This window comes from Helianthus annuus, chromosome 1 (genome assembly GCF_002127325.2).
Source record: "Helianthus annuus cultivar XRQ/B chromosome 1, HanXRQr2.0-SUNRISE, whole genome shotgun sequence".
Classification (NCBI taxonomy): Eukaryota; Viridiplantae; Streptophyta; class Magnoliopsida; order Asterales; family Asteraceae; genus Helianthus; species Helianthus annuus.
This window is the reverse complement of record NC_035433.2, coordinates 14,385,620-14,401,818: the sequence shown is the minus strand read 5'-3', so window position 1 is coordinate 14,401,818 and position 16,199 is coordinate 14,385,620. Positions and strand designations below refer to the sequence as shown.

The 16,199-nt window shown below is 37.8% G+C and overlaps 1 long non-coding RNA gene across 1 annotated transcript; it reads left to right on the top strand.

Annotated features, from left to right (window-relative positions):
* Positions 1-9,373: 9,373 nt before the first annotated feature.
* LOC110934285 lies at positions 9,374-10,569 on the top strand. Its single transcript, XR_002588205.1, has 2 exons — positions 9,374-9,979; positions 10,057-10,569. It is a non-coding gene; the product is annotated as an uncharacterized LOC110934285 (long non-coding RNA).
* The last annotated feature ends 5,630 nt before the right edge of the window (positions 10,570-16,199 follow it).

Sequence of the window (16,199 nt, the reverse complement as noted above, 5' to 3'; positions counted from 1 at the left end):
ATGTAAAGCGTCAATGAAATCATTGATCATTAATCTTTCGCGAGGACATTAATATGTGTGACGAATTAGGAAGCAATCCAAACCTAGACGATTTCGTGTCGACTACTATCGACTGGGACACAAACGCACTCTTCTGTATGGGTCCACGACCAAGAGTGAGGCTCGCCAATACCCATTAGATCTAACCCTCTGTACCTAGGTCCAAACTGGATTAAGGGTGCTTAGATGTATGACCCTAATCGCACATGATCTAAGGTGTTTCATTCCATGACTTAACATATAATTAAACATGTATTTTCCCCGATAGTTATAAAGTTGTAAAGCATTTAAAATGAATAGGGGACATGAACTCACTGTATTGCATCCGCGAATGGTACGTGTTCGTGATCTTACGCGTGGTCGTCCTGAACAGTGTCATGACCTACAAACGTTCTTATATTTGTTAGACACTTCGGTCTTTGTAAATGACTTGAGTACAAGTCCTATGTTTTAAATATGTTTAAGACTTGTATGTCTTTATTGTTCGTTGAACTGTGTATTAGATGTATGATTTGGTAAACTGTTATATATATTTCACCAAATATATATATGTATATGTAATCTTGTATCTTGTGAGTTGTATCATCGAGTCTTGTATGAATAAATTGTATAATTGTATTTTCTTCAATAATATGACATTGGGTTGGGCCCATGTCTTAATGTTATTGGGCCTTAGCCCATATGTTTTGACATTGGGCTTAGCCCATGTATTCATGTTATTGGGCCCAAATGTTACTGGGCCTAAATAGTATTGGGCCTAAATAGTATTGGGCTTAATGTTATTGGGCCTTGGCCTATATGTTTGGTATTGGGCTTAGCCCATGAGTTTTTGATATTGGGCTTGGCCCATGTATTTATGTTAAGCCCATTTAGGATGATAAGCCCATTTGTATAAAATAAGCCCATATGTAAAATAAGCCCATTTGTATTAAAAATAAGCCCATTTATATAATATAGGCCCATATGTAAAATAAGCCCATTTGTTATAAAATAAGCCCATGTGTTAAAATCTATTCTTTCATTTTTATAAAAGTTACTAAATATAGGCTTTTTAATTAAAAGAATACATAACAGTTTTTTTAAGTTTCAAAACATCCGGATATTATTGTCGGTGATTTGTATGTATTCGCGTCGAAAAATCGCCTAAACGTCGTAGTAACTCCTCGGAATGGCGATATGTCCATAGATTCGCCCGTCGTCCGTTTTGACCATAAGTTGTGTCCCAAGGCTCGGAACGTCCGTAAGTTGTTTTTAAGGTGTGTTTACATGTAGTCTTGTAAGACTTTAATCGAAATGTACATTGTGTTTATTTGTATCATTGTATTCAAGTTCCTAGTTATCATACATATAACTAACACAAACAAATAACACATAGCACATAAGTTGTTAAGTTAACTAAATATATATTTTCTCAAAAATATATATTTTCTCAAAAATATATATTTTTAACAAACTTTGCTTTTATAAAAACTATTCTTTAAAATCTTTTTAATCTAATAAAGATTTTGTCAAAAATAATAGTTTTCATAACTTATAATTTTTAAGAAAAATTGGCCATATTTCCTTTGAAATATGGACTTTGCCATGTTTAATAAAACATATCTTTTTCTTTTCAAAATCACCAACAATTTACTCATAATATTCTTAACAAAAACATATGAGATTTATAACATAAACTTAACAAGATGAACTCATAATCATGTAGGGTTTTGGTATGATCTTTACATGTGTTTACTAGTTCAAAAATCATACTTTACTTCTAGTTTTATCAAACTTTTATACAAAACCCATCTTGTATGTTTCTTTTTACAAATATTGTAAAAGCATTATTTTTAGTTAAAAACTTTATATACTTTAACAATATCAAATATTATGATAATCCATTAAACATTATGTTTAACAAAACCCTTTTAACACTTTCATGTACACTTGTTAGATCATGCTTTTAAATAACATCTAACAAGTTTTTCATTTAATATTCATCATAACTAGATCAAATATGCAAGTAATAAGCTTTAAATCATAACATAAACAATCTTTTATATCATGATTTTTAGTTTGCTTCTTTGTATTTTCATCTTATTTTGTTATGATTGTTTTAGTTATAACTTGTTCTTTAAACAAATAATACATAAATAAGTATGAAAAAGAGATTTCAGAAGCTTACTTCTAGCTCTTGTGGCTAGGGATGATCTAGATGATGATAAAAGCAAAGAAAAGGGATGATATTGATGATTGAAAGCTCTTGAATGGAAGGAAAAGCTTGCTTCTTCTTGTAGCGTCTTTAGATCCTCCTAAGTACCATCAAGCTCCATCTTGATCATCAAATAAAAGCTTCAAATGTGAAAGTTTTTGATGGTGTTTTTGGCTAAAAGATGATAGTTGAGAGAGTTCTTATGTGTGTGTTAAGAAAGATGAAATGTAGTAATGAAATGGTTGAAACTAGAGCTTTGGTAACTAGTTGTTATAACTTTTCACCACACTTTACCACTTGATCCACTTGCAAAACCATAGTAAATATCTAAGATATTTGTGGAAACTAGTTGAAAGGGGGGTCCCACATGAGGGTTGCAACTTGTTTTATTAGTGTAAAAGTGTTAGTTTTTATTAGGTGAAAAGTTAGTAAGCTTCATAAGCTTAAGTGTTTAAGTGTTTTAAATGTGTTAAGTGACCATTACTAGTCTAACATGATCCAAATAACATTAGATGGTCACTAAAAAAAAGATCCGATATCGTTCGGATATCCGTTTCGCTTTGTTTCCGTTAGTCGTTAGTTGAACGCTAAACTTGTGTAAGTTGTATGAATTGATGTAGTTATTGGTTCGGATGATACCCGAAGGTATCCTCATATGAATTCTATGTGAAACATCATTTTTAAATGTTGTAAAAATATTAAAAAGCTGATTTCTGCAGAATTTCTGCGGAAAAGTGTTGAAATCGTTGCTTTTAGTGCTTTTCGGGCAATTTTTAGTGTTGTCGGACTTCGGAAAGGTTTTAAATCAAACCCTTGCATTCCTAGTTAGGGTTTAATATATATTAGATGTTGGACTTTCGTCTGAGTCCTAAAGATGTTGTTTAGATGGTTTCTGCGGATCCTGCGTTTTTGTCAGAATACTAGTTTACTAGGTGCTTTTCTAGTAGTTTCGATGCATTGTGTAAACTGTGTAAAATGTACTTAATAAAAATGAATCATATGCATCCTAAGTAAGTATTCCATGAGTATTCTAAGTGTATGTCACGAAATACGCAGTTCGAGTGTTCAAAATGCATAAAAATGTAGCAAAAAGGAGTACTTTAAGTGTAAGAAAGTTACCAAAAGTGGCAGTTGTCACACGTTTGGGCTCGGCCCATTCTCTCTCGTGCAATGCACAAACTCTCGTCGGCTAGACTCACAGTTCTCATATATCATGCCAAGAAAATGATTTTACTATCTTTTTTTTTGGGTAAAGGGTTACCCCGGTGAATCTATTAAAAAATGCAACCGCAAATAAGTACAAGTAGTGAGGATGTGTTCCACACTAGTTCATATACAGGACATGCCCCATATATGTAGAACAAAAAAACCAAAAACCTATGACACCCCATTACCTAGTCTACTATACATCATGACACGACATCTAGTAGACAAAATAATGCAAAAAAAAAACACAAACACAAATCAACCACCATCATCAAATATAAAGAAGCCGCAAAACAGCAACCCCTTCAGACGAAAAGCAGACAGCCTATCCATTAAATAACTTGGAAGAAGAGGTGCTTGCCCCTGCTTTCGAAGAGGAAGAGGAAAGATGAATACCCGAAGTCATAAATTTACTCGTTTCATTGTAGATTTCCTCCACCACTTCCTCATCCGATTCCTCCCTGCCACTTGACCGATTCTTCTCCACTCGACCCACAGTATTACCTCCCTGATTACCATTATCGTCCTTTAGAACATCAAACGGGTTAGACGTTGAAACCGGATTCTGAACCGGACTCTTTGATGACGCTTTCGGTTTAGGGTTGACAACTGGCCTGTAAACTACCTTTGGCTTCTGGTTTTTCATATGAAGCCCTTGATTATTTGGTTTCTTCTTTTTGGCTCCTACCACCTGAAAATCATCCTTATCCTTCTTCTCAGTATCCCCATTCGAATTTTCCTGCGGTTTCTGAGGACACGAGTGATCCTCATGACCGAAGACACAACAAGAAGAACATCTTAACGGCTCCCAATCATACTCAATTTTAACCTCCACCTTCGAGTGACTAAGACCATCCAAGGAAGGAATTGCTACCGTAACACTCTTCTTTAACTCAACTCCTGCCTGGACCTCAATAAGAGCTCTAGCATAGCTGCTTCTACCCCAAGATTCCGCACACATTGTAGCCGTATACGAATCTAACATTATAGGTACCCCAATCTTAGAAGCAAGTAAACTGAGCCCATCCTCAGTAAATGCCGCTAACGGCACATCATGCATCTTGACCCAGACTGGAATCGCTTTTAAATCCTCTTTTACCAACTTGATAGAGGCTGACCATTCTTTCAAAATAATTGGAACGTTTCTAATCATCCACGGCCCATCCTCTAACATTTGATCCATCCCTTCTTTCGTTGTGAACTTAAAAAAGAAGAAACCATGAGCATTCATCATAATTCTTGACAATCCATACTTTGCCCAATTGTTCTTTGCAAAGAAATCAACAACAGGAAAAGCCAGCCGTTTACCCAGAAAATAACCATACAAGGTATTCGCATACCTGTCAGAGACTTGTTTAACTGAAGATAGAGGAATGACAACATCAGCTCCATCAACAGCTTCATTCGATTCCAGTACCCTAAAGTTCACCTTCGCTTTCTCTTTGGTATCCTTCACCATATTCGCAAATGAAAGCTGTACCGGAGAGCCAGAACCTGTTTGTTTTTGTTTATCAGCCGCAGAAAAAACTCCAACAAGGTCTGAATTTGGCGTAAACCTGCTAGGGTACTCCCAAAAATTATCAGCCTTTCCACCATCCCGATTTTCAAACCGAACCGGAACTGTTACCTTGGTGAGCTCATCGATGATGTTTGTAGCCTTAGAGTCACTTTGTGTTGGACTCGTTACACCACGCTTAGGCCGGAACGTGTTCCCATCTACTTCAATGAACCGTGCAGCAATTTCATCAAAAGACAAAGACGGCTTTCCATGAGTAGCCTGATGGTTTGCAGCAGAACTGTGAGCATGATCAACTTTAGTAGACATATCATCGGTTATACCTTCAACCATGGACACCCTAAACTGAATACGAGCAGATTCTGAAGAACAAAACAGCCGACACCAATCAACTTTACCTTCAACAATGTGTAAAGTTTATACCAGCCGCACCAGACCTGAATATAGCCGCAACAAACCGACGTCTAAACAGCAGCCTGAAAAAACCCTAGAGACAATGAGTAGTCGGCTGCAAAACCCTAATTGGAAGAGTTAGCAGCCGCAAATCCCTAATCTGATTATTCGTTGATGACTCGTTGCCGTCAGAACCCTAATGCAGATTGACGGCCTCCAATCAGATAACAAATCTGATTATCAGCCTACGAACGATTATTGTCTGATGGTAACAAATCTGAAAAGAAAAACCGTGACCTTCTTGATAATATCAAACCTGACGAAACCCTAATCTTGAATAGCGCCTACGAAACAATTAATGATACCTTACCAGAGAAGGAATCTGCTTCTTAGACACTAACGAAGATCAATAGAGATCAGGATTGAAGAAATCGTCTAGGAGTTCTTAGTCGCCATTTTCGCCCAGAGCTTCTCTGGCCTGCACTATGTTGAATTGAGTTTTTGATTTTTTTTTTTACTATCTTTTCTCAACAACTTTTAAACCGGTCATCAAAAAGATTTATTTTAAATCTTTTCAAAACAAACTATGAACTCGCTCAACTTTATGTTGACTTTTTCGCATGTTCTTTCTCAGGTTGCATTTTCAAAACTATGAACGGTTGGAATAGGAGAACCCATGAGAATTCGAGTACTTAGCGGCGTTCATTTTCTAGAAGTCTTAGCTTATTTGATTCCGATGTGCAATGAAGATACCGGTCCAGTCACGCCAGCTCTGATATTTCGGGGTGTGACAGATTGGTATCAGAGCTATAGGTTTCAGCGAATTAGGTTTCTGTAGAGATACCTAGGCTTTAACCTCACTATCCTCTGGGGACTTAGATATCAAGACTTTAACACATACAGAAAGCCTAGGACTCGAATATAGGTTCCAACCGTTGCCAAAAACAATGAGTCCACAATTTTGGTTTTAAAAAACACAATTGTTGTGTTGATACACGGTTCACGAAACAGATTCATACAGTAAACAAAACCTTGAGAGTTTTGATAACATGCATCTAGAACCTTTGGAGAATTTATGTCAAAATCCATTAAAGGTCATTACGTAGGAACTGCGACTACTAACTCGGGCAAACACCATTATCTATGTTGCCTATACTATTCTAATTACCCGAACAGGTAACCTACGTGGAACGAAACGTTAGTGCACAGGAATACATGAAACCCAAACTATACGTCAACGAATGTCGGAGCACATCACATTTTACGTGGAACGAAACGCTATTGCGCAATTATACGTGAAACTTAAACTACACGTTAGTGGACGTCGAATTACATCACACGACTTTCGAGGCAAGGCCTTGGGGAAAACACGATTGGACACGACAACAACGATGCTAATCCCGTCAGCGAGAGGACAACAACCGAAATGTGCACTTTGCCACGTGATCCTGCAAACAACATGAATCTCGCTAAGGTACGTTAGAACAAGATTCCACAACAGTCGGTACTTGGTATAAGGAGACTCTCAATTATTGGCGCTGCAAAAGAAGTCACATGTCTTCGCATTCCCCTACCTCATTAATGGCGATTACGCTATGTTCGACATTCCATGGTAATGTCACCGAACAACCGACCATCACATGAAATTCCAGGTAAAGTCCTTAAATTTCTTTTGTTGAAATTCTGACCTTTGCATATAGTGAGTAGATTTTTGTATTTCTACTCCCGCTAACGGTCATTGCACCATGAGGATTTTAATTCATGATAGCGAACATGCAATTCATTTCTTGACAAATTCATCCGATACGCATGCATTGTTTGTTGCGCATGTGGTTTCACTCCAAATTGTTGTTTTATCAAAGCCCAAATATCGTTTCGCTATACTTGATCTTTGCATTGCGATCTAGATGACCCGCATTGTTGCAAAGTGTTGACTCTTTGATATCGAGTCAACGAACTCATTAAAACTCATTACTCTTGAATTACCTTACATGGTTTGTTCATTGTAACCATGTCGAAATTCTTTTATCAACACATGCATTAATTGTTGGAATGTGACTAAACCAAGTTGAATTGTTTGAACTTGCTCGTAATATATATTCGATTCAAGATTCCATATGATGGATTGAGGCCATCATATTCGAAATAATCCCAACAAGCACTTCATTTGCTTTGAACCATAACATGCTTGTTTGGTCTTCGACTTAATTGAATTGTTTCTCTCATCACGATCACCTTGTGGTGGCGTTTTTCACAAGTTTGAAGCTTGCGCTAATCTCGTTGTTCACCTCATGTACGGATTTAATTATTTATTTGTTTATTGATATTAAATCTGCTTGTTCGTTTGGTTGTATTAAATTAGTCTTAATGCAATTGTGTGTTAAGATAATGGTACACAAGTTCGTGTTAAATATTCCAGTGTACCTCTTAGCAGTTCTTTCACCATCGAGCGAACATTTTGTGATATTTATTGCTTTTCATATTCGCTCGAAAACATTGTTTATTTGTTTCGTTTTTAATTGAAAATCCTATGCGAACTGTTTGAAACAGATTAGACTTACTTCGTTGAATCTCTCACTTGATTTCAAAACACAGGTGATACTTGTTCGATCACCGCTATTATTGAATTGTTTCATTCACTATGACACCTTGTGGCGTCGGCATAAACTTGTAGCTTGTGCTAATCACGATCAGCCGTCTCATGCGAAACCATATATGCTTTTCGTTTGACATATCATTTAACTAGTCTTAATGCAACTATGTATTAAGACGATGATACACCAGGTTCGGTTGTATTTCATTTCGGTGTATCCTTGCAACTCAACAATGGCAACCCGTTGATTTCATCTTATTCATTTATTGGTTCAATAGTTGACACATCATTTCATGATACTATCCATTTGAGCTTGTTGATTCAAGTTTCGATCATACAACAACCAACTCAAGTTTCCGTTGGTAGTAAATTCTATTGTTTCAAAAATTGATTTGTATATTGTGAACGTTCATCTGGAATTCTGTTGGTTGAAATTCCTCTTTTGTTGAACCCTATATACTTGGTCACATTGGTTACAGTATCACTACGCTTCGTTCACTTGACATCGATTTCTGGAACAAAATCAGTTAAACCGTTAGGTTCCTATTGATGCAAAATGACCTTGAATTAACATAATTCGCGTAAGAATTGATTCGATTACGTGGTCATTCACTGTGGTTTTTTTCCGGACTTACCTGCGAAATGACACAACGTGGAGGAGATAACGTAGTACAAATTTCGAGGACGAAATTTCTGTAACAGGGGGAGAATGTGACGACCGGTAATTAACAGCTTCTAATTACGAGATTAACAAACGTTCAAGGCGATAATAATTAGTGTTTAAAGCACAAATTAACTTAAATAGCGTATTGGAATGCCTAGGAACGCCTACTCGACTTTACAGTACGCGAATGATGATCTGCGGAGAAACTGCGTAATGATAAATGATAACGAACTGACGCCGTACAAAATACTGACCACGCCGAAAAATACGAAGTTTATACATATAACTTATACTTATGCATGTGGTTTTGTGAAAACATTATGCCTTCGAAACGGCACAAAGCGCAAATGTGAACGAAAACGCGACTACGAGAACACACCGGAAACGAAACGGAAGCATCAGATGCGCGTATTAATTTTAAAGCCGAGATATTTTGATATATTTAACCTCGTTTTCGAAATTTATTATCCGTAGTCGAAAACGGACCGAAAAACAGTTAGAACGACAAATAACGTGACTTTACGCGAATATCACTGTAATCGACGATCGAGCGCACAAACAACGACTACTGATCACGTTTTACATATTTTAATAATAGAATTTTATCATTTGATGTTAAGGAGACATCGAGTTTTGATAACGGGTCTCGTAGGAAAATTCGGGCCACTTAAATACGGGGATTGGGCTTGTGGGCCTTGGGCCCAAGCCCAAAGCCCACTAATTTGACCTAGCTATATAAGGGATAGTGAACCCTATAGCTTCATTTGTCCAGCCGTTCATACCCAATTCCCTTCCAAGAAACCTTATCCATTTCTCTTGCCTACCACAAACTCAAACACAGACAATACACACACATGAAAAATTCTATCTTCTCAAACACTCGAGTGTTTTCTCCCTCTCGATTTTCCTTACCTGCAAATACCCCAGCCCCCACTTCTTTATAACTCACCCCGTAAACCCCTCCCTGTTACACGCTGAAGATCGGCAGACCACCACCACCACCACCGTCTGGTGGTGGTGCGACGACGGAACCGAGAAAAGAAGGGGGGTGGCGGCGAGGAGAGAGAGAGACCCGAGATGGCAGAGAGGAGACCGACGCTCACGGCGGCGAGGCGGCGGCGGCGGAGGAGTCTAACGGCGGCAGCACAACGACAGGTTCCGGTAAAGCCATCCCGCCTCTCTCGATTCTTTTGAGATTATTTTTTTTAGATTTCAAGTGTTAATCGACATGGATTTCTTATATTTCTATTCTGATGATGACCCGATGACGATGAGAATGATGATGGCTGATGGCGGTGCTTGGTTCCACAGCCGGCTACTTGTTTTTCCGGCGACTGTTGCCGGCGGCGGTGGGTTTTACGGCAGCGGATTCCGGTGAGCTCTCTCGAATCTTATTTAGTTATTCTTTTCCTTTCTTACCCCGAGTAAAAATGTTTCGGTTTTTGGATCAGGTTCGCGTGTACAAGGATTAGGGGCAGCAAGTGTTGGTAACGTGATGGTGATGGTTGTTATATAGTTCTCGGGTTCGTTCAGGTTTCGGCTCCGGGTCAGATTCAGGCGACCACGGTTCAACTCGGTTCGGGTCAAGATGCAAGTTCAGTTAATGAAAGCTAGAGTTGGTTTGGTTTAACTTGGGTTGAGTCGGTCAAACCGAGCCAACTCAGTATGGTTCGACCCGGTTCAACACAACTCAGTCGGTCAAACCAGTCAAACGTGGTCAAACAGTCAAACTGGTCAACTCGGGTCAACCACAGTCAACACTAGGTCAAAGTCAGTCAACGCGGTTTGACGAAACGGCACAAAGATTCGGTAAAATTTAATCGACGCGAAACCTCAAATTATATAGTTATAGATCTTATATTGTTACGCGACCGAGCTCGATCCGATTAAATAACGTTTATACATTAGTTATTATTTACGTTTTGGCGCTTGACGGAAATTACCTATATATTGTTAGTTGACAATTGTTGAGTTTTGACAAATGACGACAACTTGAGTTGTCGGGTTATTCCAAAAACAGTGGAAACTCTGCCCGAATTTCGTAAAAATCCGAATCTTTCATATAAAATACATATAAAGACATACTTATTTTGACGACGTTATAAGTTAACAAAACTCGGATGCTTGTACTGTATTTCCTCCTTATTTTCAAAGGTTTGCGACAATAATTTATTTCACAAAATAGTTCTGTATATATATTTGTATACTCATGGTCTTACATTATATATTTGCACCTTCATGGTTTTAAGACCTAAATTACAATTTATTTCATAATAAACTTTGATAAAGTTTATATAAGTACTACATATACTCATGCATGCTTTTGAAACAATATATAAATAGAATCTGAACATATATACTATGTTATGTCTTCATAAGATATGATAAATATATATATAGATGTATATATTTTGGGTTGTTTCAAACGTCGTGATTCGTATACTTTTATAAAATAAATGTAATTATTTATATTTATTTTGAACGTTTACCCGAAGTACGACGCATTGTCGTAAGATGATAACAAACGGTACTAATAACCGATTCGATTCGATAACAACGAGCTTGTGTGTGTATATATATATATATATATATATATATATATATATATATATATATATATATATATATATATATATATATATATATATACTTCCATCTCGCGACAACTAACACGACGACGTAAGTATATTTAAATATATAAATATATATTTTTTTAAATCACTCGAAAACTAAGTCGATCTTGAAACTTAGTTTTATCCCAATTATAAACGGGATCAAATAACCATAGAATGGTTATTCTAAGTCACACTAATAACACCTTCGTAGAGTCGTTTTATTTACGACTCGGTAGAGCTCGGACACGTAGTTTAACTACGTCCTCATACTAGAAACTTATAAGTATTCCTTCGTAGGAATGTCATAGTTGCACGCTAGCTACTTCACGTTCTTGGAATGACACAACGACATCACACTCTAAGCTAGCTTTGCATAGGAATGTCAAGGTGAGTTCATAACCCCCACTTTTTACTGTTTTACATTTTAATAAATGTTTTTGTCACACCCTGGCTTTGCGGAAGCATGGGTTAATGTGGTGTGACTTCTTAATACCATAGCGTAATCACAACAAAGCTATATGAAAGTAAAATCATGATGATCATCCATAGATTCATGTTTTAAAATAAAAGTACCACAACATTGTTTAAAACGTCGACACATGTGATTACAACATAACAAAATAAAAACATCGTTCATAAAACACAACCACAAACATGAAATAGGCACAGTTTAAGACTTGTGACTCGTCCAGGTAAAAGCCACAACCCCTAAACTTGGAAGACCCCATAACTCTTACGCAGCGTGAAAACGTAGCATACCGTGCCAGATCCTTAATTCCCTGAAATACATGTAAGTTGGGAAAATCAACAAAAATGTTGAGCGAGTTCATGTCTAAGTGAGTATGTAAAACCTTTGTAATATGAAAATCCCTGGTATGTAGCAAATAAGGAAATAAAGAGATCACCAATGGTTTGCAAGGCCATTGATATGTGTGAAGTGCAGTAGGAAGACTCAAACCTAGCAGATTTTTTGCGTCGGGTACCAAGTCACCCCGAGGTCCGTACTGTTGGGCCTGGGGCTGGGCTCGCTACACCCAGATAGATCTACCGCTAAAGACCCTCGGTCCTACAATGAGGATTAATGGCCTCCACTTCCCGCCTACCCACTCACATGATCTAAGGTGTAACCCTCCTTACGCTAACCATACCATGTAAAAAGTATTCGTAATCATAGTAACATGTATTTCACCCACGAAGTATAAAAACTAAAAACAGTTAAGAAAAAAGGGGGGACATGAACTCACAGAAGTGCGTCTCGAAATAGTAATCTCCCAGTCAACCTGCTGCGTGACGACCTACACGTACTAACTTCTATTAGACGGACTGCCGTGCCTTGGCTTAAGGTTTAACGTTTTTGGGAAATAGTTATACAACTATTTCGTATTTACACTTCGTAATTATGTATTAATTATATTCCTTCCCAAGGATGGGGGCTTTAATACATGTGGGTTTGTATAATTCCAAGAATATATTATTAAGTCTCACTTAATAAAATATATTTTATTTTATTTGTCTAAAATATTCTACTTCCAAAATATAAATATTTTTCCCAAAAATATTATATTTTATTCCATACAATTTTCCAAAATAATACTTTTATCAAAATACACATTTAAGAGTATTTCCTGAAAATACCTAAGTTACATTTTATGGTTCGTGTGGTAATAATAATACTGGTGTAACTTAAATATTTATTGTGAGGGTGTTAGTATTATTTTGGAGTCGTTACTGTTCAGTGTATTCTAGTAATATTATTTTTACTCTAAAAATAATATTTATGTAGTTCACAAAATAATCATAAAATCGCACTAAGCATTTTTGTGACACTTCGGGTTTTCCCGGGCAACTTTCTTGATGTATCATTGCGTGTACGTATATTATTAAATGAAAACTATGAATTATCTGTTATTACGTGTTGTATGTATGTATGTTATATATATATGTGTGTGTTACAAGTGAGCCGAGACCCCAAGGATCCGACTCGAGACCACTCCCGGTCTCGAGTGAACAATGAACATTTGGGCCGGTTGGGCCATACCACTCGGAACCAAACCCACTAGGGGTGTACCGGCCTTGAAACGGGTATAAAAACCCAAAACCCCCCACACACTCTCCTTTACACTCTCCCTCATTTCACCCTCACTACACTCTTTCTAAAACCCTAACAACATCACCCTCCAACATCACCCTCTTCCCTCTCTCGGATCCAACCGTAACATCAAGGCTCTCGGAATTCTAGCTCAATATTCTCTCTCGGAAGCTTACTCATCATATTCTCTCATCTTGAGTCTAGCCGGTTAGTATCTCCCTTGGTTGTATATTTGATAGTTGCTGTTTATGTAAGATGGTTATATAAGCATGTTGCTTGATGAGTGATTGATCGGTTATAAATGTGTAAACATGAGATGTAAACCATGATGCTTTGGAAATTCCTTGCCATGATGATGAACAACTTGAATAATGTGCCTTGTAAGATTTAGGTTGATGAATAGAAGTGTGCTAGGTAATATGAAGATGCATAAGTGTATGGATAATATGCAAGATTGTTATGATGTTCAACAATGTGTAAGTGTGGGTGTGCTTGGAACCAAGGATTGTATGCTAGTTGTTTTTTTTTTTTTGGGTAAAGGGTTACCCCGGTGATTCTATATATTCACAACCAAATAAAACAAGTAGTGTAGAAATCCTACACTAGTTCAATCACAGGACATGCCCCATGAAAGTAAACACGAAAATACAAGAAAACTACCAACAAACTGCAATCCAACTAGACACACTTCTAGAAACAAAATAGACTAAACAACTCAATCAACCATCACCATTTGCGAGCTCAGAGGTAACAATCTCCCATTTGCCTAGCAGCCTTCTCACATTCGCACAATCTTTAAGCTTCGCACCCATAAGTTTGTACCGAACCTGTTGGATAATGAGAGCACTTATAGTTTCAGGAGGTCTCAATTGGTTCTTGAACATTCTCGCATTCCTCTCCTGCCATATGAAGTAAGCACTGGCCGCAACTAGTAATCTAGCAACATAGTTGTCTACAGATTTGGACTTGGACCGCACTAGAAGCCAATCAACAATATCCACCCACTTCGCATTGACTGAATCCATTCCCACTTTATGTCTAACCCCCTGCCAAACTCGAGAGGAGAAATTGCATTCAAAGAACAAATGATTATGAGAATCATGATCAGCATAACATAGCAGGCAACACATCATATTCATATTCTTACGCCGCGAAAAATCCCACTTCAGAATCTTATCCTGGGTAAGCAGCTTTCGCCTCATGATTAACCACATTAAAAACGCATGTCGCGGAATGCACTGCGAGAACCAAACAATAGGGCACCACTGAACATCCAAATGACGGTGCCTGATAGACTCCCAAACCCCAGCCGAAGAGAAGTCACGAAATTGATCACCTGAACGCCACAAAAGTTTATCTTCCTTGTTCGAATCAAATATCAGCTGATCAAGTTGGATAAGAACAGGAAAAGTGTCTCTCCACGCAACCGGCCATCTCCAAGAACCATTAGAATAAATATCAGAAAATTTAGACTCCATATTGAAACCTGCATTAGCAATAGCTCTAGGAGAAATAATCTGATTCAACGGCCCTAGATGACTCCACGAATCAAACCAAGCTGAAGTCTTTGCGCCGTTACCCACCTCGGACCAAACAAAATTCCTCACATCCTGCCTGGTTTCAAGAATTTTCCTCCACGACCAGCAACAACTAGAGGGAACAGTACAAGACCAAAAACTTCTGCCCTTCAACCTGTACGAATGAATCCACTCTACCCATAATGAGTTGCGCTTAGAAAGAATACTCCAGATATGAGAAGACATAAGAGCTTTATTAACATCACCAATGCGACGGATACCTAAACCACCTTCATATTTAGGAACACACACCGAATTCCAAGAAACTTTAGCCCGACCCTTCTGAAAGGCACTATCTTGGGACCATAAAAAATTCCTCAACAGCGCTTCCAACTTAAGGATTACCCGAGATGGCAGAATAAACACAGAAGACCAGTACACATGCAAAGAGGACAAGACTGAAATTATGAGTTGCAACCTGCCCGCAAAAGATAGTAATTTATTTTGCCAGTGCATAATACGCTTTTCAAACTTCTCCACCAACACATCACAATCTTTATAGAGTAACCGAGAAGATATGAGAGGCACACCCAAATATCTAACTGGCAAAGAACCCTCCGCAAAAGGCAAAATGTTCAAAATAGCCGTTTTAACAAACGAAGGCACATTGGAGAAGAAGACTGTGCTTTTGTTAACACTAGGGAGCAAACCTGACATCTTCGTAAACGAATTAAGCGAGTTCATGATGCATCTTGCTGAAGCAATCTCACCCCGAGAGAAAATAAAGAGGTCATCCGCAAAACAGAGATTAATAATCTGTTGTCTTTCACATTTATTATGAAATTTAAAGGAAGAGTCAATCCGAACCGTGTGCTGTAAGATAGCCGTTAGAACCTCCATAACTAGAGTAAACAAGTACGGCGAAATAGGATCTCCTTGCCTAAGCCCCCGATTACCCTTGAAAAAACCATGCACATCCCCGTTAATGCACACTGAAAACGTGGTAGTAGAGACACATACCATAATCCAGTGAACCATGGTAGGATGAAAGCCGAAACCAACCAGAATTCTTTTTAAGAAACGCCAATCAACAGTGTCATAAGCCTTCTGAATATCAACTTTAAACGCACATTTAGGGGGCCCGATATTTCTATGATAATTGTGCATCAACTCTTGAGTTAACAAGATATTATCGGATATTTTCCTCCCCGGAACAAAGGCCGATTGGTTTCCACTGACTATATCGTTTAGCGCCACTTTTATTCTTTCAGCAATGATTTTGCTAATACATTTGTATAACACATTGCAACAGGCAATCGGTCTATAATCCGTAACAACTGATGGAGAGGGAATTTTAGGAATAAGAACAATGA